The sequence below is a fragment of the Arvicanthis niloticus genome, chromosome 14 (genome assembly GCF_011762505.2).
Source record: "Arvicanthis niloticus isolate mArvNil1 chromosome 14, mArvNil1.pat.X, whole genome shotgun sequence".
NCBI lineage: Eukaryota > Metazoa > Chordata > Mammalia > Rodentia > Muridae > Arvicanthis > Arvicanthis niloticus.
This window is the reverse complement of record NC_047671.1, coordinates 47338049-47360458: the sequence shown is the minus strand read 5'-3', so window position 1 is coordinate 47360458 and position 22410 is coordinate 47338049. Positions and strand designations below refer to the sequence as shown.

Sequence of the window (22410 nt, the reverse complement as noted above, 5' to 3'; positions counted from 1 at the left end):
CTGTAACTAGAATGTTCACAGGTGAGTATAAGGAGTGGGTTCTAAGAAGGTATGTAGGGTTGTCATGGCAACAGATGTCACCTATCTGTGACATTCCTGAGGGTTTGCCAAGCTGGCTCTGGATACCAACAGTAAGAAAGATTATAAGTAGAGATACAATTGAATAGAGATCCCATGGAGTTGAACTCCAAAGTGACTACACATAATGAAGTTAAAATTTTTTTTCAGACATCATTTGCTATAGGCATAGAGGTCAGGAAAGTAGTTACTGGTACATGGTGATGGTGTCATTAAGAGAAAGGAGATACAACGAAGTAGTACAAAAGGCCTAGGAAAAATAATAGAACAGGAGGGCTTAAACTGAGGTTGGAGGTACAGAAGGGAATACATAGATAACACTAAAGACTTTTTAAAAACTCATATGAAAACATATTAGTAAAGAAGTTCCTATCTATCTATCTATCTATCTATCTATCTATCATCTATCTATCTATCATCTATCTATCTATCATCTATGTATCTATCATCTATCTATCTATCATCTATTTATCTATCATCTATGTATCTATCATCTATCTATCTATCTATCTATCTATCTATCTATCTATCATCTATTTATCTCCCTATCTTTCTATCTTTTATCTATCTATCTATCTATCTATCTATCTATCTATCATCTATGGAATTCACTTATACACATGTATATATTGCAAAGTGTTAAAATGAAGTTAGCCTATAATGATAAACAATGCCCCTATTAGATACCACATGCTGATAAATTTTAAAAACATCTCAGTGCCAGGAATTAGTTACTTCAAAACATTACTGTTGTTAATGGTATCGGTTACTATCCAGAATTTGAAGATACAAGCCTACTGTTGAATACACAACATACTTGATTCAGAGATCATTTGGAAATCAAGCTGGTATTCACATGGAAGCTTCATCCCTACTGGCTAGCTTTAGTATACTAGAAGGTGCTATGAATACTATCAGAGCAGAATGATAGTCATCAATCTTAACCAGCTGTAGACCTTATCAGGACAATAACAACTGGACTGGAAAGCCATGCCTACTGATGCAATACTGGCAAGGACATCATGGGACCACCCAAGCATTTCATTGTTGAATTTAAGCCGCACTCCACAAATGAAGCCATACTTGGCACTGTTATCTGACCAGGAATCTGTGGCTAGATAAGTTAGAGGCACTGGAGAGAATATAGTACTATTATTCTGCTAAATGATCATCTAAGCTGACTACTAATGGGTTATTGTTATATCTGTAAATTAACGCATCTCTCAACTCTTATAAGAGAAGCTTCTGTATTCAGTAGATGGCGTTTAACAAAGAATTACACAGCATGCCAAGGGGCAGAGAATGAAGCTGTAGAATACTCAGCTCTAAAGCAGGTATCGCACCTACTCTTCCATAGCCTCAGGGATCACTGTAGAATAGAGAGCAGAGAGACTGTAAAATCCAGAGGCAGTGAATGACCGAAAGGAAATAGTGTCTTCTGTATACAGAATAGCAGCGACACATATGAACTCATGGACATAATAAAAACATGCCCAAGACCTATGGAAGCTCAAGCTGGACAAAAATCCCAACATAGAAAGGGAGGTGAGCATGGTGCCCTATGCTCGATCTAAAAAGCTATAGGCAATACATCGATGATAAATGCTGTGCGAAGGAGAATTGGTTTTTAAGACTGTAGCCCCTGGTAAGTAAACCACACTCCACCGGAAAGCCACATATCCAAGAAATAGAACAGCACAAATTAGACTAGATGGGTTTTTAAAAGAAGAACATAAATCTGGGTAGTGAGGAAAAGCAGGAATAAACACGGTCAGAATACACTGTGTTAGGGGTCTGGAGAGGGGAGAGATGGCTCAGCAGTTAAAACCACTTCTCTTTCTTGCAGAGGACATGGTAAGCTGCCCAGCCTCTAACTACATGGTGGTCCACAACTCCACTCCTAGGGAATCTAATATTGTCTCAAGTCTGTAGGCAGCAGGTATGCATATAGTGACCATATACAATATGGGCAAACTACTCATATACATAAAACTAAATAAATTTAACTCCCATCATACAAAATTCTCAAAGAAATCCTAGTTTTATAAAGAAATATTTTAAGCTATATATGCAGATCAGACGAGTAATGCTGATTTCAATACTAAAGATTAAACCTAGAGCTTCATCCATGCTAAAGTAACCTATATATCCCCAGCCTGTTTTTTTATTTGTTTAATTTTGATACACAGCCGGATTGAAGTAGTGATTCCCTCATTTCAGCCTCCCAAATGCTAAGATTAAGGCATGTACAATACCTAGTAAGATGGTGAATCCTTAAATGTAGGAGTGTTAAATATCCTTTATGTTCTGCTTATATCTTTCCCCTTTGCTTCCTGAAGAAGTGTACATGCACAATAGATGCTCAGACATTTGTGTACAACGTGGTCTGGACCCTGTGAACCCCTGTGCCATTATTCAGGGAATCATGGATAAGGTTCTCTCATTTTTAATGCTGTGGAAATCACAACTTCAAGAATCACTCTATGAAGAAATCTATCTTGATGCTTCTTTTAAGCAGTTAACACACCAGAAAGCTTATCTTTTTGGGATCTTCTACATACTAGTTGGAGTTTTAGGTATTTTTAGGGTTCATGTGGGTGGGAGTGAGAAATCTCAAAAGCACCATTAAATATAATTTTCTGTTTTATTTAATTCAATTTTGTTTCTGTTGGTTCTATTTCACTTATTCAATTACTATGTGGCAGTGTGTTTTCATTTAGCTTTTACACCAATGCTCACTATCCAAACACATGGATAGTGCAGGATAGTACAGCTCAGAGTATAGTTGTCTGTTCAAGTGCAAAGGCTGGAGTCAAGGGAACTTCAGTCCATATTATGTTTTGCTTCCAAATATAAAAAGTACAGACACATAGGAATGATACAGGATGATGCATGGTTTGAAACTGGCTAGGGTAGCATGTTCTGAAGGATCCTGGAGAGGGTTCAGAGAGAATAAATAAGTCAAAGGAAGAAAAGCAGAAAGGAGAAAAACAGAGTCCTGAGTTGAAAAGAACAGTGTGCACAGTTACAGTAGGGGTTATAAATGTATCTGAATGAAATGGGATATGAATGACAGAACCATAGGAATTTTATGGTAGGAAGCAAAAGAGACCTTTGTCTATGTGCTGGGTTGTATGCTTGGTGTAGAAGAACTTTGTGTGCACTTACAGCATGGCTGTGTTTGTGGGTTGCAGCTTCAGTTATCCCCAGACTATTTCTGGACCTGTTAACAAATTCACAATCTTCACCCACTGATTTTTTTTTTCTGGATAGAAACAGATTAACTGACTTCTAGCTTTCTGAATATTTATTATTGAATTTTAAATACAGTATCAAAGAAAAGATAACTTAACTATTTAAGAACCCATGTTCCCGATTCTAGGTTCAAAATTCACATCTCCAGTAATATCTGTTGCTCTGATCTATAAGATGCATTTTAGATTAATATACAGGTCGACTCCATGGTTATATAGGATGGAAGGATAGAATACTTTGTATAATTTAATACAGAAAGATTGATTAAAAGGTTACCCACCAATTATGTCTTCATTCTTTTACCTTTTTCTTTTCTTTCTTTCTTTTGTTTATTAATTTGGCTGTTTTGGGGATAGCTATTCCAGGGGATAGAAATGCAGCCTGTAGAATGTGTAGCAGGATGCTGTGGAATATTAAAATTGTTTTTATATTGTAAGAGAAATCTGCTTATCCTTATTGGTCATTCATTTGGTCTTTCCTTTATTTTGTTGTAGATCTTATTTGGTTATATAATTGGCATCATTAGAACATTGTAGCCTACCTTCCGAAAGCGTGTGGTTTGGTGGTCATTGACAACCTTGATGAAGGTCAAGGTCAGCACAGCTAAGCACACTCTCCATATATCTAAGTGCCTGGCCTTCTAGAGTTAACTCATTATTTTCCCTGCAAATTGGATCTCTACTAGTCCATGAAAGTCCTGTGAGTTTCAAATAACTGTTGGTAAACTAAGCCTTGGAAGTGATTATTTTTCTCTTGTATGATAGAAAAGATGAAAAACTTTGTAGGCCAATAGTATAGGCTAGGTTAGATCTCTTGAAGATTGCTACAAAAACAACAAAAACAAAAACAACCCCCCCAAACCAAAAAACAACAAAATCAGTTCTGCCACTTTTAAGATTCTCTGAGACTACTAGATACTGAGAAATTGTTCAGGGGTGAAAATGGAAGGCCAGGCTTTTTGTCACAAGAGAGCAGTGGCAATGTTAACAAGCTTCTAAAGGTTTCAAACATAAGCAAGTTTATTGGGTTCATGACCATGCAGTAACTTATGCTTCACTCTGGGGTCATTACAAATATCATTTGTAATATATACAAGCCTCTGGGATGAATTCTTTTTCCACTCTATAGATGGAATGATGTGGACCAGATTAGGGCATATGATGAGATCCAGATTGGGCATTGTTTCTTTGACTTTGAAGAAACTATATCTCTCCAGCTCACATCGTCTATTTCATATGAGGTGGTTAAATACAGAAATTTAAACTTAAATATCCTTAGAAACCTAGAAAGAGAATGCAAGGGAGCAGACTGGCATTAAATTTGTGGCAAGTGGAGAGTGCAATGACAACCCGGACCAGGGTACTATGGCAGTTAAAGCTTGCTTTAAAATACCGTCTCACAGTAAATATAAGAGTGGGCCCAGCTATCAGTGTACCATGTGATGTCATTTAAACTCCTCCCATTTGGGTATCAATTACATGAGTCTAAAATGATATTGCAATAGAAGTGGAGGATGAAATACCTTCAATAAACTTCAATATCGTAGACTGAAGAACAACAAAACAAAGTAATAATTTAAAGGAGGTAGAGATGAACTTAGTTTAGGCAGAACAACCCAAAGGACCAAGAGACTACAGTTAGAAACATGCTTCATATGAATAATGCCCATGGGCAACATTGCTGCGAGGGAAGCAGGACACAGCTGTCTCCAAATGGGACAGGACAAATGTACTGCACAGCCTTAGGTGTCCTCTCTCCACCATGCTCAGCTTTGGTCTGACCCTCATTATGAGGCAGTCCAGACGTGCTCAGTAAGGACGGATGGGTATGGAGCCTCTTGGATGCACCAGGGCTTACAGAGAAGAAAATGCTTTCTTTTGAGGAGATGCACAAAGTCATGTGAACTGATAGGGCTGGGGAAGAGAAGGGAGAGTGTGGCTTAGTCACTCTTGCTGTGTGACTTCCCTGCCTTACGGAGATGTGAACAAATTCACCCCCAAAAGTGAAATGACAATAGACCAAAGAAATGATTCCATCCAAGTCTAGCTTCCTGAATTACTACTGTGTTTACTGCCCTTAGTTACAGGAGCGTGCATCACTGAAAAGAGTCCCAGGAAGCTGCATCACTGAAAAGCTCACCCAGTTGTGTCATGGGTAACCAGGGAGGCTCCTTTTCTTAGCAATTATTTGGTGCTTTTACTGGAGAAAGAGCTTGGGACTGTTCTCAGTTTCTTAAAATTTCTGAGCCTTGAAAGTTTTGTTTACTTCTTGGATCTCATGAGTCTCTCTTCTTACCATAGGAGAGAATGTTTCAACTTAGTGGAAATAGCTGCACAACACATCCCCAAATGTCAGGATGCTTTCATAGGAAAGTGTAAAGCTATGTCTACTTTACTGTAAGTGAAAGAAGCTGAAACAAATGGGCTTCATTGAAAGCCATGGAGATTTGACCGCACATTGGAAACACTCTGGGTGTTGAAATGCTAGAATGGTGTACAGCAAGATGCTTTGGTCTTACTTAATAATTATGTATAACAGAGGTAAAGAGTGGCTCTGTTTACTCTCACAATTAGATGGGATGGCTGAGAAGCTAGGCTTGTGACTGCCCTGACACCAACATCCTTATCTCTGTGCTCATCCTCAGCTACTTTGTGGGGTACATTCTTTAATCAGAAGAGGGAGAGATTTCACAGAACAGTTCTTAGGGAGTATTAAAAGCAGAAACTTTGAAGGCACTGAAAGCATCAAATTCTTTTTTCTTCCTCTGAGCTTTACTCTCCTGGCTAACTTGCCCTCATTTTTTCTATTGCCTTGAACTTTCTGAGTTATCAGACATGTAGGAAACTCCCATTTAGACTTCCTCAGAGCAAGAGATTGAGATGATGGACCATCTCTTTTGGCTCTATCCCAAATTTGCGGGAGAGATTCTATGATGTCTAAATTGGGTCAAGGGTTCAACCCCATCCAGCCAATCATTCCAGGGAGTGGGTGTGAAGTCATTGGGATGTGGACGGTTGGAAGAGCTACAAACCAACGGGGCCACGTGAGCTAGATGGTGTTCTAAAATGTTTGTACACTCGAGCCCTAACACATTGACACAGAATATGACTTTGTTTACAGATGGCCTTTGAAGAAATGAGTTAAAATGAGGTATCAGGATAGGCTCTAATTCAAGTGGATTAGTGTCTTTCTTTCTTTCTTTTTGTCAGTTTAGGCATCATCCCTTTATTATAAAAGGGAGGCATGGAAATTACTTACATGATGAAATAGTTCAGAACTTCAGTGGAATGGGCAGTTTCATGTGACACCATTTCAACAGTGATTTCAGTCGACATACTTTCCAAGAATGTCACCATCTCTAAATAAGAAATAATCTTTGTCATCTAGAACTACTTTGGTGCCTCCATATTCTGGGAGTAGAACTTTATCTCCAACTTTCACACTGACAGGCTTAATCTCTCCACCCTTTCCTTTCCTGCCTGATCCCACAGCCATGACCGTTGCCTGCAATACTTTTCCTTGAGACTTTTCTGGAAGCATAATGCCACCTTTGGTTACAGTTTCAGCGGCACTCCTTTCAACCAATACTCTTTCAAAGAGCGGAAGAAACTTCCTAAAAGCTTGTCCAGCCATGACTTGTGCCACCACAGCTCTGGACTCTGGACTCGGGCGGCAGATGCAAGGAGAGTCCTCAACTAGTGTCTTTCTAAGAAGACATTTGAACACAAAGAAATCAGGGGTTCATTCACACTGAAGACAATCCCTGTGTAGATAAGAAAGAACAAGATTTTCTGTAGGCCAGGTACAAGTCTTCGAAGAAACCAACCTTTGCAAATTGCATTTGGGCAAAAATACTCTTGTTTAAGGCATATGGTCTACAGTGTTTGCCTATTGTAAAATAAGAGATGAATAAGGACAGTCAAGGTAGCTCCGAGAACAATAGGATTTATTACAAACTAACCATTTATGGAAAGATGCTACTATCACCATCACACCATCATCATCATCACATCATCATCATCACATCATCATCATCATCTACAGCAACAATAGGTGATAATTGTACAGACTTCTGTAGCTCTTGTCTTTCCTTTTAGGAGTTTGTCACTGGATGTGCTGTGAGTTACCCTGCAGCAGCTCATCAGTGCTTCTAAATCACTTCTGTATTCTTGGTTAGAATAGAAACTTCAGGCAAGACAAAACCACAGTGATTTTGAAGTTCTGACTGGTGATAGAAGAACCTACCAAAACCATCACCATTTCTTCCTTTCCCACTCCACACCAACAGTAGGCACTGGGAATCTTTTCCTTGTTCTGTTCCCCTCTGCAGCCACTGCGAGAGTTGTGTTCTAGGTTCACACCCTCCTTTATGGGCCAAATGCCAGTGGTGATGCTATTATTCCTGTTGGCCTTGCAGTGACTAAATAGATAAACCTATAAGGACTCTTTGCCCTGAATGGTGCACATTACTTCCTTAATTTTCTGATTGACTTGGGCTAGGACAGCTTTGCTGGGATTGCAAGGCCAGCTGTTAGCATTAATGAGTCCTGCCTTTTAACCCCACTGATACCCAGGGTCAGACCCATTGCTTTTTATGAGCCTATTCCATCTGAGATCAGTGTCTTCTTTTTGGAATGTCTTTGATGTGTTGCAAGCAAACCATTCAACCCAACACTATTTTTAACATACCAGAACCAAAGAAAGCTTTTCTCCTTTCTGATTTTTTTTTTTTTTTTTTTTTTTTTTTTTTTTTTTTTTTTTTTTTTTTTTTTTTTTTTGGTTTTTCGAGACAGGGTTTCTCTGTATAGCCCTGGCTGTCCTGGAACTCACTCTGTAGACCAGGCTGGCCTTGAACTCAGAGATCCACCTGCCTCTGCCTCCCAAGTGCTGGGATTAAAGGCATGGGCCACCACTGCCTGGGTTTTTTTGTTTTGTTTTTTTTTTTTTTTTGACAAGTAATTCTAATATCCTGAAATGGTTGCCAACTTTTTACTAGGCTTAGCATCCTTTATCTGTTATACCTGGGATCAGAAATATATTTGGACTTTGGATTTGGTGTGTGTTTGGAGTGAGTGTTACAATATTTGAATGTACATAAGGAGCTATTTCAGGCATTGGGATACAAGGCTAAATGCAAAATTCACTTATGTTTTATATATACATGCTACCACAGCTTGGAGACATTTCATACTATATTTTAAATAATTCTGTACGAAATAAGTTTTTATACTAAGAAATTTTCTACTTATGATATTATGTCAGCATTCCAAAAGTTTTTTCTTTCTAATTTTTTATAAATTTTAACATTTTGGATTTCAGATTGTTAGATGGGGGATCTTCAATCTGCATTTTGAAATAAAATCTTGGATTTTTCTTTTTTCCTCCTCCCTCATAATTATTCTTGCCAACCGCTCTGCACGTGGTGTGTGTGTGTGTGTGTGTGTGTGTGTGTGTGTGTGTGTGTGCTGGATATTGAATCTAGGCTCTTATCCATCCTAGACATGTATGCCACTGAGCTACACCCCCAGATCACATTGTTCATTTAGTAGTCTAGTATATAACTTTATATAGTCTAGTATAGAACTTTAAGTTTAAATTTCCCCCCAGATTTACAGTTTGTGAATAGTACAAGCTGACCCCATTTCTAATTCAAAGGATGCCAGTTTAGATTGTCATCCCCAGGACCTCAATAAAGCAATACTGAATCGGCTGGATTAAGTAGCCTTTCTATTATAGAGACTTAACACACGCGGAGGCTATTCATGCACTAGACCCTGTCATAAATGCTGCTGCTACTGCAGCTGCTACCAACTTTCCCCCCCAGTTCCTAGCCAAGAAGGTTACAGAACAGAGCTTCGGGGAGGTTCAAAGCCCACATGTGTCATTAAGGATTAAGGTCTATAGCTAATCTTGCCTCAGACATGCAATAGCTTAAAAATGGTAACGTGTTGGATGCATTTGCCATATTAAAGAAAGAACAGTCGATTGCTAACTGGAACATAAATCACTCTGAGAGATAGTCTGCCTGGCTTGGCCTCTTAAACAGCCTCTTCTTATCTTACCAGCTCATTGTTGTATAGCTGTTGGTGTAAAGAGGAAACTACGAGATAGGGGGGCTTAGGTGGGAACCAGAGCAAGCCATCTACTATCTAGAAGGGAAGGTTAGGCTCCACAATTACAGTTGGATTTGCTCTGCTAGCCCTTCTAAAACAGCACCCCATCCCATCAGCATGCTTAAAATACATGCTCACATTCTGCCTTGTAACCAGGACACCTCAAAATCACAGCCTCACACGAAGCACTGGAAATGGCTACCGCCAACCAGTCAGGTAAATGTTCACTCTAAGGGTAGCTGCTCTTCTTTGACTTGAATTTTGTTGGCTCAGTGGGCTGATTCTAATTTGGACTAAGAAAAATTTAGCTTGTCTGAGGCTGGTGGGCAGGTGTTGATTTCTGTGACTGAGCTTTTTGAATTCTTGGGATATCTAGATTTTCTAGGCTGCCATCATCACCTTACCAGGAAACACTTTTTTTTTTTTTTTTTTTTTTTTTTAGCAATGTGTTGTCTTGGCAAATTCTTTCATGGAATGGTTTAATTGACAGTGTCTTAAAAAGTGTGTGTGTGTGTGTTAATATCACAATAATAAAAAAAGAAGACCTATCATGGGGCCAAAGAAGAATAGGAAAAAGAAACTAATGATAAATTAAACTGGGTGAGCAGAAGAGTTCAGTGTATTACAGTTCTTTCCTTCTTCATGTGCATCCACTCAATGCTGAGCTGTCATTACACATCTCACCGAATTCTCAGGACATAGAATTTGTGGTTAGGTTGATAGCTGCTTCGTGGAGGTCACAGATGAGAAGACAGAGCCCAACTTCAACTGACTGTAAATGGGCCTGGGTACTAATGTAGGCTAATCACACCTCAGTGTTCACCTCTTCTATGATGAACTGTCACATTTTGCAACACATTTCATTTTGCCTTTTCTGAGGAAAAAAAAAACCAACAACAAACTAATTAGTAGTGAGAGGAGGTGAAATGCTAGAAGCAATCAATACTTTCTCCTTTACTGCTGGGTTTAATGGACAGTTCTATGCCAAACCGCCCAAAGCACATTATGTACTTTCAGAATACCCACATACTTAATTGATACATCATCCTAAAGTTCCAAGAAGGAAGTTATCCATCCAGAGTAGCATCCTCTATCTGGAGACCTAGAGTTCTCTAATTTCTCAGAGGGGGGTATGTGGGGGAATTAATGAATGAATCTGAAGATTCAAGGTCAAGCCAATTGCTTATAAAACCCAGGAGGTGGAATGTGGTAACACATTTTTGGCATGTTTTGAATGAAGTCTTTATGGGCTGTTAATATTTTTAGTCTTCCAAGCCTTACAAGATTGGGAAATGGGCCAAGACAGTTTGTAATTGTGATGACTGGAGTCCCAAGACTAGACTAAATTCTGTAACTGTTTTGGGCTCAAATGTTAGTACTCAATCCCCTGAAGGTCCGGATACAGATGGCAGAATAGACACCAAGGACATAATCTAGAAATTATGATTTTATTCGGTCAATCTGTAATTCAATAGGTTCTTTAAAAACTCATGTGCCAGCTTCGTGTTCAAGAGACTCCCCCAAAAGTAACCTGAAAGAGATTAGGCATTTGGAGGAATGGTAATCCAGAGGTGGAGAGATAACCTTGCTTGGAAGAATTTATATCTCTGTGGTTTAACAGAGGAATGTGGAAACAGAAGAAAGTGGGAGGAGAATGGAAGGAGGGAAAATTGTACACAGGACAGTTTATTTTCTTTTAAATGATATTATTGTGTATTTTTAAAGCACAATTTATGGAATGGTTTTATAGTTTATGAAAACAATGTAATTTTCTCATCTATTTGTTTAAAGTTAGGAAAAACACTTTTTAAAAATCATTTGTCCTAACAGTGAAAATTAGATATTAAAGTTTGGCTCATGCCTGGCTTACCTGGTCCACAAAAGAACTCCTCTTTGAGCTAAGCTCATTAAGGTTGCTATATGTTTTTCTACTTCCACAAGTAGCTGTAGAAAACCCAGTTAGTGGATGAGAATTAAAACTCTAAACTGCAGCAGGCTGACAGCCCTTGAGGTGGTGTTCATTTCTTCCATGTTTTGTTCCTGTCTCTCTGTACTTCTCAGCACCACTGGACAGTTCTAGTGAGTTACAAGTACATCTTCCACATTGCTAATGCACACAGCTTCTCATGTCTGTGCTGTAGCCTGGCCTTTTTATAGGGCACTATGGGATATATTTCCCAGTGCCATTGCTGGTGGCCTACTACTGAAGCCAGTGGTGGCAATTCTGTGTCAGCCTCCTGTTAGGTATAGGCGAGGCTAGACCATTCTTTGGGGTTTTCAGGAAACTCTTGAGAAGCTGTTATCTCTCAGAGTTGCCACTTTAGAGTACAATAATGGTTTTAAGATGTTTATTTTTAAGAGTATGTGAGTTATTGCTTGGCAAGTGTTTGGCATCTACAAGAGTCTTGGTCATAGGTCTGAGGTCCTTTGAAATAAGACCAACATTTGATCCAATTTTACTTTTGGGATATATGCTGGAAGCACAATTCCAGATGTAGGAAGAGATGCACAGAAAGAGATGTAAGTTCATCGCAATATTTCCTCTAATTGGAGCCACAAATTTTTGAGAAATTCAGGAATGGTTAACAATGAACTGTCTACCCCAAACAACATGCCAAAGCCACTGAAAATTACCTGGCATGATTTTAGTTTGTAATTTTTAGGTATAATAGGCTATAACCTGGAATTGCAGGTCAAATAAACCCTTTCCTTCTCTAACTTCTTTTTGGGTTAGGATATTTTATCACAGAAGCAGAAATAAAACAAGAACACAGTTGTATTATATCGTAACTTAATTTATAGTAACTTAATAATTTAAGTAGGTTAGTATCTAGAAAGAAAAGTGATTTGATATATTTTACATCATAGAGAATATGTTGCTGTTCAAAGATAGTGTTAGCTACACCTACGGATATTAATGGTGGTGTATGGAGTCAGGCAGAATATTCAGTCAAAGTCACTGAGAGGTATTTTATAAAAATACAGACCATTGACAAACTGTACAAGTATTATATATCTGTTTTTATTTTCTAATCCAGAAAATATAGATATTAGAAAATTACCCCTAATTTTGTTGATACAACAGCTAATGAAAATCTTGGAGAAAAAAACCCAACATTTTGCTTTCTTAAGACAGGGTCTCTAACTCAGGCTGGTTTAGAACTTGGCCTAGGCTGGTTGTTGGGATTGTCTTTGTATACTCACCCAGAAAAAATATTTGGTGAATCTCATAGACCTGCTTTAATGTAATGAAGCAGACAATCAAGACAGTCATCATCCTTACACAACATATTTCAGGCTAAACCAAACCTAGTATTTAGTTTTGTAGTGCTGGAGATTGATCACAGGGTTTTGTGTATCTAGGCAAACACTCTACCACTGAGCTATAGGCTATATATAGTCCCACAAAGTTTACAAATCTTGAAAAGTTTGTTTCTGTTTTTTTTTTTTTTTTACTAAGCACTTCCCAATGAATGTGCATTTTGAATAACTTATAAAACTCCTATACATTATCAAAGTCATTTGCTATAGATCATTCAGCTTCTGTTCATAAAGATTTTCCCTGATGCCAGCCACCTTGCTTTCTCAATCACAGAAACCATCTCTTGAATTTTGAGTGTAACAAATCATCTCAAATCCAAGAAAAGGAAAATAGAAAGTGCATTTGGTTGTCTCTGTGGACAGGGATGAGACCTGAGGCTTCTGTCTCCAACATCCTATGTCACTGTGTCTTGTGCGAAGCAGCTGAGTCAAACATTTTAGGACAGATGCTTACTTCCTTTGTAGCTTTTCCTCCTTGGTACCTATCACTCTGATCAACTGAATAATTGAAACTAAAAATAAAATTTACTTCTAATACACCTTCAAGGTAGTCTCCCTACCTCTGCTTCCAATCACATTACTGCTTCTAAAACTTTGCCACAGGGAAATTTTGGAGATGCCCGTATGTATGTGTGGAACTCAAGTTGTGCTAGGTAATTTTAACTGTCAACTTGACACAACTAAGAATCATCTGGGAATGAAGTCTTGATGAATAATTATCTAGGTCAGGTTGGTATGTGGATGATTGTCTTGATTGCTTATTGAGGTAAGAAGTCCTAGTTCATTATGGGTGGGACAATTCCCTAGGCAGATGGTCCTAAATGGTGTGAGAAGGGATAGGTGACAGAAAACAGAACTCTTCCCATTTCAATGTGAATAGGATGATTTTAGCTCTTGCCATAGCTTTCCCAACATAATAAGTTGAACCTGCAGTTGTAAGCCAAATAAACTTTTTCCCCATTAAGTTTATTCTTGGTTAGTAAGTTAATAATTATAATACTTTAATAATTTAGGTAGTTTAGTATTTAAGTTTAGTTTGTTGCACTGATGTAGTCTAATAACTGAATAGTTTATGGTCTCATACATAGAAGAAGAGATTCTTAACTTTGTTCATGTTAGTACAATTTTTGTTGTATTTTGTTATTAAGGTTGTTTGCTGTAGATAGTAATATATCTGATGTAACAATATTCTTGAGCAAAATTTTCAGGGAGGAAAGATTTGTTTTTGATCAGTTTCTGATTTTTTCGCTCCATCACTTTGGGGGAGGCAGCCTATCAAGCAGCGTGGCATTCAGGAAACTGAACCAAGGAGGAAACTTTCTGTTGGATTTCTGTTTTTTTCCCCCAGGGCTCCAGTCTATTAGATGATGCTGAAGATTATGATATATTCCCTTAGCTAATCCACTCTGGAAGTGTCTTCAGAGATTCACACAGAAGAGCATTGCAGCAATCTCACAGGAGGATGCTTCAATGTAATCAAGTTGACAATCACGATTAACCATTATACTCTTTTGAAAGAAGGAAGTGTCTACTGCAAAGAGTAGTATAGGATGATGTATAGTTGGCAAAGTCCTCTGAGGATGTCAAAAACGGTGAGAGTAGTCTCCTTTTCTCACTTTTCCTAGTGTGTCTCACAGCATTTGAAATATTCTGCAAGTACACTAGCAAACACAGTGTCAATAGTCTGCTAGGGGAATTGACAAGGTGAGAGAAAATGGTTTTGTTTCTTAAGAACTGTCAGGTGCATCTTTCTTAAGCAGTTTTTAAAGGAAGTTTTAAATGACTGTGCTTGCACTCAGCAGCTCAGATAAAGAAGTGCTGGCTGGGAGGCAAGAGTGGTCCTGATGAGACTGTGGTAGAGGAGCATGAGAGGAGTTAAGGAGAAATACAACAAGCACTGCAGTGCAGTCACAGCCCCGATTGGGGTCATTTTTATAGTGTGGAGATATAAATTGAAAACACGTGACTTTGAACTGCTGCTGGAGGTGGGAAGGTATATTTTCTTGGGAGGGCTTATTTTATGTGGTTGAAAACATATGGAAAATCAGTATCGTTAAAAAAAATGTTTAAAAAACTAGAAATACCAAATACACAAACATAAAAAGACACATTAGCATTAAAAGGTAATATTCTTGTAGCATCTCTCTGTTGCTACAAGACATAAGCAGCCATTCACACCAAATCTCATCTTTCACCTGCATAAATCTGCCAAATGTAGCCTGGTTGTACCATCTTAAGTTGTAGTTGAGCAGTTTTATGACAGTGGTCTTGGGGCTTTAATTATTACCTATAATAAGAAATCAAGCATACATTAAGTTTTTGTTATCATAGAGTAGATCAAATATTTTAAAGGAAGTGAGAAATGATAATTTATTAAAACTATAACAGGAATCATTGATTCTTATCAGTACTTTCACTGTAACTTAATGATTTCAATGATGTATTTAAATTTTATAAATTGGTAACACTCCTTGCTTTGGAAACCAGGAGGTAATGTTCACTTATTTTTTATAATTATGACCTCCTCATAGTCATGAGCTGGAAGTCTATATGTTGAAATTGATCTACATGGTAAGCAATGCAGAATGTTGAATCTCCCAGATTACTTTTGTACTCAGTAGCCATCACAGTACAAGCATTTGCATCAATAATAGAAATAACAGTGATAGCTATATTTAATGAGTCCACATCATGCCTGGCACTTGTCAGGCTGTGGAAGGGTATCCCGGTTCTTGGGTTGTGGGTATCCGGCCACGTCCCCAGAACCCAGGCTCCTGACTGGAGGTCTAATCTCCATTCAACCTGCACCCTTCAGTCATGTAGGGCAAGGTAGAGGGTGTGATGAACAGGCCTCAGGGTGGAGCCAATTAAGCATTTCTCCCCAGCCCCTCCCCCCTCTTTCCCTCCCTATTTAACTCAGGACTGCCTTGGGTTTTATGGGGGGTGCATCCAGATCCATCCACCATCCGTCATGCCAATAAGCCCGGTTCAGAAACCCAAGGACTTTCTGTGTTTGGGGCCGCGCAGTGAGGAACTAGTGAGCCACAGCAGCCGGGCCTAACTTCCAGCCTGGAGGAACCCAGAGCCAACTACCAAGAACTGGAGGAACCCTGGGTTCCCCAGCCACAATTACCTACAGGCACTGTCTCAATGAAAAGTCCAAAGAGTAGTATTGTGTATACATTATATTATTTTGTTATCATTCATTGAGGTAGTGCCATGATCATTTCTACCCTTTCCAAACAAAAAGCTGATACTTAAATAGGTCATTGAATTTAGGACCACACAGCCAGTAAGAGTGGATTTGACTACAAAGTCTCATATTAGACCCAAAGCTTTCTATTTTGAGACACACGTGAAAGAATGAAATTATCTGAATAATGTCTTCCATTTTCATTTAATTTTTGGAGCAAATGAGATTTAATTATCAGATTCATTAACCTATGTTGGGCACTAGTATAGCTATTAGGAAGATCCAAAGTATTTGTATGGAGTGGAAGTCCTCTGTTCTTCATTCAGTTTGTATTTGATGAATCAGAAACATGGATTCTTTGGAATATCAGGGAATGTTCAGCTGCAGTGAATTGAGATAAAGCATCCCTGTCTTGGGAGTAATGAAAGTTCCAGCAAGGGCAATTTCTCACAAAATGAGGATTTAGGTTGTCTCACCTGCTGTCCTTGTTGTAGTCCGAATGCTTGGTAAAGAAGATGAAGCCTGAGACTCTGATTTGGAGTATGGCTTTCATCCATGTCTTCGTCACCAAGGTGACATGATGTTACTTGTTTACTGAAACGTAGGGTGGGGTGGAGTGTATATGATGGATTACATGAGAAAGGAATCTGTTTGTTTTCCTCTCTTGGTTATTAAGTCTCCCCTCTACATTCATTGGCACTGCAATTGCTGTTTCAATCAACAATGACTTAAGAACATTTGAAAAATGCATCTTTACTGGACACGTGCAGAATCTTTCTCATCATCATTGCCTAAGCAACACAGGAGAGCAACTATTCATAAAGGGCAATTAAATTCACAGTACACTTGGTATTCCAAGTAACCTAGAGATGATTCAGAGTGTACAGAAGGCTGTGTCTAGACTACCTGCAAATGCTACTCTATCTTTAAAGGACTTGAATATCCATGGGTTTTCATTTCTGGAGTGGGGAATGTTGAGGCTGGAACCAACACATGGTGGATACTCTGACATGTGCTTTACTTAAAAATATTTGACAATAGGCATATTCTTATGTTAGTTGAGTAACTGTTTTTTCTAATCATTTAAGTATTATTATAGTGTGTGTGTGTGTGTGTGTGTGTGTGCACTCACGTGCGTGGACACATGTGCATGGTATGTGTATGGAGCATGAGTGCCACAGCCTGTGGATGGTGATCAGAGGACAACTTTGTGGAGTTGGCTCTCTCCTTCCAACCTTATGTGGGTTCTGAGGAAGAAACGCAGGTTACCAGGCTTGCAAGATAAGTGCCTTTACCTCCTGAACCATCTTGCTGGCCTCATGAACTCCTCTTAATATACTTGTACAAGCACAGCTGCGCACAGTGAGATCAGGAAGTGCAGTTAAATCTTAAGTATTTCATGCCAAAGGCCTTATGGGTTAATCACATCACAATTTGGTCTATATTCATGCCTTGCTTTCACCGTCTTATCCCTCCCTGACTGCTGCTTTTCCATTCTGCTGAGACTTATAAAAAGGTGAGAATTGTTCAATGACAGATTTTCTCTAGACAACATGACAGCCTTAAGGGTCGTTTAAAGTTAAACTCTTGGTGTTTATTAGTCATTGTTCTGTGTTTTGGGCTGTCCTTCTGAGTTTCTGATGGACCATGATATTTTTAAGGCACAAAGAATCTTCACAGTATGAACAGCAGTGATGGGAAGGGCCGTGCTCTGAGGAGCATGACTGTCTCTAGCACCAGGTGATGGACAATGGCATTTTAAGTATTACTGAACCATTGTCTCTTCAACATTTCTTTGGAAAAACCCTGAAGTTGACAACCATCATTGAGAAGATCTGGATGTGTATAAAACAAAAACCTACTCTATTTCTCTAGACCTTTTGTCTTTGAAGCTTCTTCCTTAGTTACTCTGAAAAGATTTTTTTTAACTTAAAAATATACAATTAGCTCTGCATGGTGGCATGTATCCATAGTCCCAGCACTTTGGAGGCTGTGGCAGGAGAATACTTGTGAATTTGCTGACTTGGCAATCTCTATCCCAAGAACACCAAAGAATAAAGGCATTTACATAAGAATTCTTTAGTAATTATGTAATAGTAGGCCCACATAGAATATAGATTTAATTGTATTGTTATGGCAAGACAATCATAAAGGCAGCATTTTCTCCATGTTTTATGTTTTACTTGTCGGTGAAATTAAAAAAAAATTTCTGACAGGTACAGCACTGTTATTTTACCAGTTTGGGAAAATAAACCTTTAATCCCAGTAATGGTAAAGGAAGAATTGTCTGGGCTTACTAACTCTGGGCTCTGTTCTCAGAGAACTATATAACCCTGTTACCTAGGGAGCATAGAGTCAGCTTGCAGAAGCTATTTACCATAGGAACCCTAGACCTGCTCCCTCTTTATGGAATATCTAAGAATACATGTTTATCAAAGCCAGTGTACCTGATTCTTTTTTCACTTCATGCTGTACATCATTTGTATATAATTTCATCTGTCTTTCTAGTTTCAGTCTTTAAAAGATGTGTAGGGGTAGGGTACACTGCAGTGAAAAAACCTGTGCTTACTATGTCCTGGATTTAAGTTCAATCCTTAGCATTTGCCATCTTCCCCCATAAAAAATAGATGATAGATAGATAGACATAGAGATAGATAGACAGACAGACAAATCAAACAAAGCAAGTCATCAAAATGAATTTAAAGTCATGCAGTGAGTTTTCCAAAAGGAGAAATTCTGAAGGTGCTTTCTTCAGACCTTGGGACTTAAATGACTGGGCTCATGGGCTCATGGGCTCATGGGCTCTGTGGGGCTGTGGGGCTGTGGGGCTGTGGGGCTGTGGGGCTGTGGGGGTTGGAGGGGTTGGAGGAGGTTGGAGGAAGGGGGTTGAGGGGGGTGAGGGGATTGAGGGGGTTTTGGGCAGGTAGGCTGAGGGGCAAATGGTTGATAGAATGATGGGGTGGTAAGCTGATGGGTGGGTGGGCTGACATGGTGAAAAAACTAAGACCCACTTTTGAGAGGAAGTGCTTTTTGAGTTTTCATGGTGTCAGTGTGACAAATATGTGACAACATGTGACTTATATGGACCATGTGTTATCAGAGTCTCCCTTAGCTACTCACAGCTCAGATTTTGCCACTCTGTAAGCTTTAGGGATGGGTCCTGGAATCATGAAGCTGGTACAACCATAACAAACATCATGAAAGTGTTGCCATGACTGTAAGATCTTATATGTTCTAATTCTACTCCCTGTTTACCCACATAAACAGCACAGAGTGCTTGGGACCTGCTTTACGGATTCTGGCTTCAGTTCTACTACTGCCCTTAGTCCTTATTCTTGGAATGTGCACCCTCATTTTTCCTGTATCCCTCCTATCTCTGTTCAGGACCTCTTCTGTCTGACTTCCTCAGTTCCCCCTGTAACCTGTATATTGTACTTCTGAACATGCACTACCCACAATTGCAATTACATTTTCACCTGTGTGCATCTCAGGAAAAGACAGGCAGGTTTTATTCATCTGTATTTCCTCAGCTTCATTCCCCATGCTTTCAAATATCGCCCAACAAATATTTGCTGAGTGAATGAGCAAATATCCCAGAAAACACACTTTCCATACACTCTCCCACCTTGCTCAGGCTGTGGGCAGCAATGCTTTAGCTGTCATGCATTTTCCTGGGTGAGCAATGCTTTCTTTTACTACTGGGTAGAAGAAATGGAGAAGAGGCTTTCTTCCCTGGCCACCCTTGCAAATCTTTTCCCAGACTTGAAAGAAGGATCAAAGGCAGAGCCCTGAGTTGCCAGCTCTGGCCTTTGTTATTACACTCCCTTTACAGATAAGAACTGAGGAGGATTTCATGTGTGTCTCACAACAGACTTTGATCTCACTTGGTTGATGTGAGTGATACCTTGTCCACTGTACATTGCTTAGGACTTATATAAAGCAATAAAGAGACATCTGTGTGACAGCCAAGCGGTGCTCAGGAAAGGTATGGGCTTTATTTCATTAGGTGTAATATATTCTCAGCAGAGAGTGGGCTGCGTGCATAATGGGATCCTTGGAGCTCCCCAGCAGATACTGGGTTACAGTAAGGTAATTGCATTATTTTGCCACTTTCAGACTTATTAAAGGGAAGCCTGAGCTCTCCTATTCGATTTGTGAGTTCTGCTCACATTCAGCACATCTCCCTGAGGTCACCTTTATCAGGCCATGTATCTCATTGGCTCTGACTGGCAGCCTGACTAAATATGCTGCGTAGCAAGTGCCCAAGCATGCCCTCTGTGGTTACAGACACTGCTGGGGAAAGCAAGGCAAACCCGTTGAGAACACAGGATCTTATTTAAAACCCCCTGTTGACAGGTTCCCTAAGAAAGCAGAGGGGTGTCCACATTGGCGATGGTGCTAGGCGATTCAAAGAGGATGCTTACATTTTGGTTAAATACTTAGTTAACAATTAAAAATACCACATGAAACAGGATTTCACTGATTTGATGTTCAAAGACAAGTTAGGAGCTTGAGCTTAAAGGTGAGATAACCCATTTTCTACCTCTGGAGGTCACCCAAGGGCAACAGCAATAGTCTCCACCAGTGTTCTTAACATGTGGGTTGTAACCCCATTGGAGGCATCTTATCAGATATTTACTCTATGATACATAACTAGCAAAATTACAGTTATGACGTAGCAACAAAATAATTTTATGGTTGGGGGTGGGCAGGTCACCACAACATTAGAGCTATATTAACGAATCATTGCATTATGCAGATTAAAAACCACTGGTCTATATGTTCTAGCACCCTCTTGGACTACCCTGACCAACAACCCCCAAAAGTACCTTTTATTTGTTTTGTTGTGGTTTCTGTTAGGTGGCCGTTAGGTCTTATGAGAACATTGTCAGCCTAGATAGGAAATTTTCATTTAAACTCTGTATTTATATATTGTCTTACATGTGCTACAGGTATTTTTAGGTAGATAGTTAGTACTATGGATCCTCGTGACTTTTCCAGACATCTTTACTGTTATTTTACCCTCTTCTGTTCTGTATTTTTTGACAACCCCCCTCCTTACTTAAAGCCCCACCCCCTTTTAAATTTCCCTGATCAGACCACTAATCCCCTTTCTATTGCCTCCCCATTTTTCCATCCCCGATGGGTTGTGAACTCATATCTGAAGATTTAAAGTTAGGAGCCTCATTGAGAGAGAACATTATTTTATATTTTTGTCTTTCTGAGTCTGAGCTACCTCATTCAATATGCCATTTTTTAGTTCCATTCTACTTACCTACAAATTTCATTTTTGCTTTGCAGCTAAATAGTATTCTATAGTGTGTATGCACCACATTTTCATTATCCAGTACTCAGTTGAAGGACATTTAGGTCATTTCTACTTTCTGTGGCTAGTGTGAATATTTAATGTAGGGAAAGCCCAGGAGGCTCCAACCCTACAAAAAATAACCTGCAGGCAATGAGGAAATGCCGAGAGCAAGAGAAATTGTCTTCCTCGGGGAAAAGCACATCAATTGGTTATGCAATACTGATGGTCAGCCCTGACAACTAAATATACACATACACAAGTATAGGCCATGAAACTGGAGGACAGCAAGCAGGGGAATCGGAGAAGATCTGGAAGGAGGAAAGGGAAGGAGAAAATGATGTAGTTACAATCTGTTAAAATAAAAACAATGATAAAAATATGAGAGTACTTGAAGTTAATTTTAGAAAGCAGTATTAGAAGTCATATGGAAAGTGGTCATGCTGAATAAGGTGGTCGGTCACCCAGAAGCAAATGTGTGGGAGTCCTGCTTGGCGTGTGCGTCGGAGATATTTGCTAGGAAGTGGGAAGATCAACTAAAATAATGATAATAACTCCAATGTCCCCATGCCTGGTTTATGTCCAGTTACTATTTGAGAATTATATATGCAGTATTTATTTCGATTCCGAAGATTTGTTTTCATCTTATAGATAAAGAAACAAAAAATATCTTTCGCCTGACTTTAACAGTTACTGGTGGCAGACCTAATATCTGCTACCTAAGCCCATCTGTTCAAGTGACTTCTCTGCTTAAACACTGAAGAGTAGTGGGATTTTGATTTCCATCTGTGTGGGTTCCCTATGGTATGATAATGCTGTGCATTTATCTTTTTTTTTTCTGATGAATATACTGCAAATATTGTTCACTGGTTAAGTTGTGTTGGGAGTTGCAAGGCTAAATTACAGGCATTTGAGGAAGTTTCCTGAATCTCTGAACAAGATCGTGGTCACTTCTGTCATCTCGTAGGGAACTCTTCTTCAGCTTCCTCTGCACTGTTATAAAAAATGTGTGACAACTTAGGGTAAGATTTCCAGGTCTGTATATAGTCCCCCAAGGCCCACCCCATTCCCTGATTACAGCTCATGTCAAACAGGACTAACAGCAATGATGAGTTCATTGGAGCACTGTGTTGTTTGACTGAGAA

General features: G+C 39.2%; 1 protein-coding gene and 1 pseudogene across 1 annotated transcript in view; one reads left to right on the top strand and one right to left on the bottom strand.

The window, feature by feature from the left end:
- Positions 1-22410, top strand: part of Kctd16 (potassium channel tetramerization domain containing 16) — a 282724-nt gene that overhangs the window by 101987 nt on the left and 158327 nt on the right. The window lies entirely within an intron of this gene.
- Positions 6535-7016, bottom strand: LOC117720226 (10 kDa heat shock protein, mitochondrial pseudogene; annotated as a pseudogene).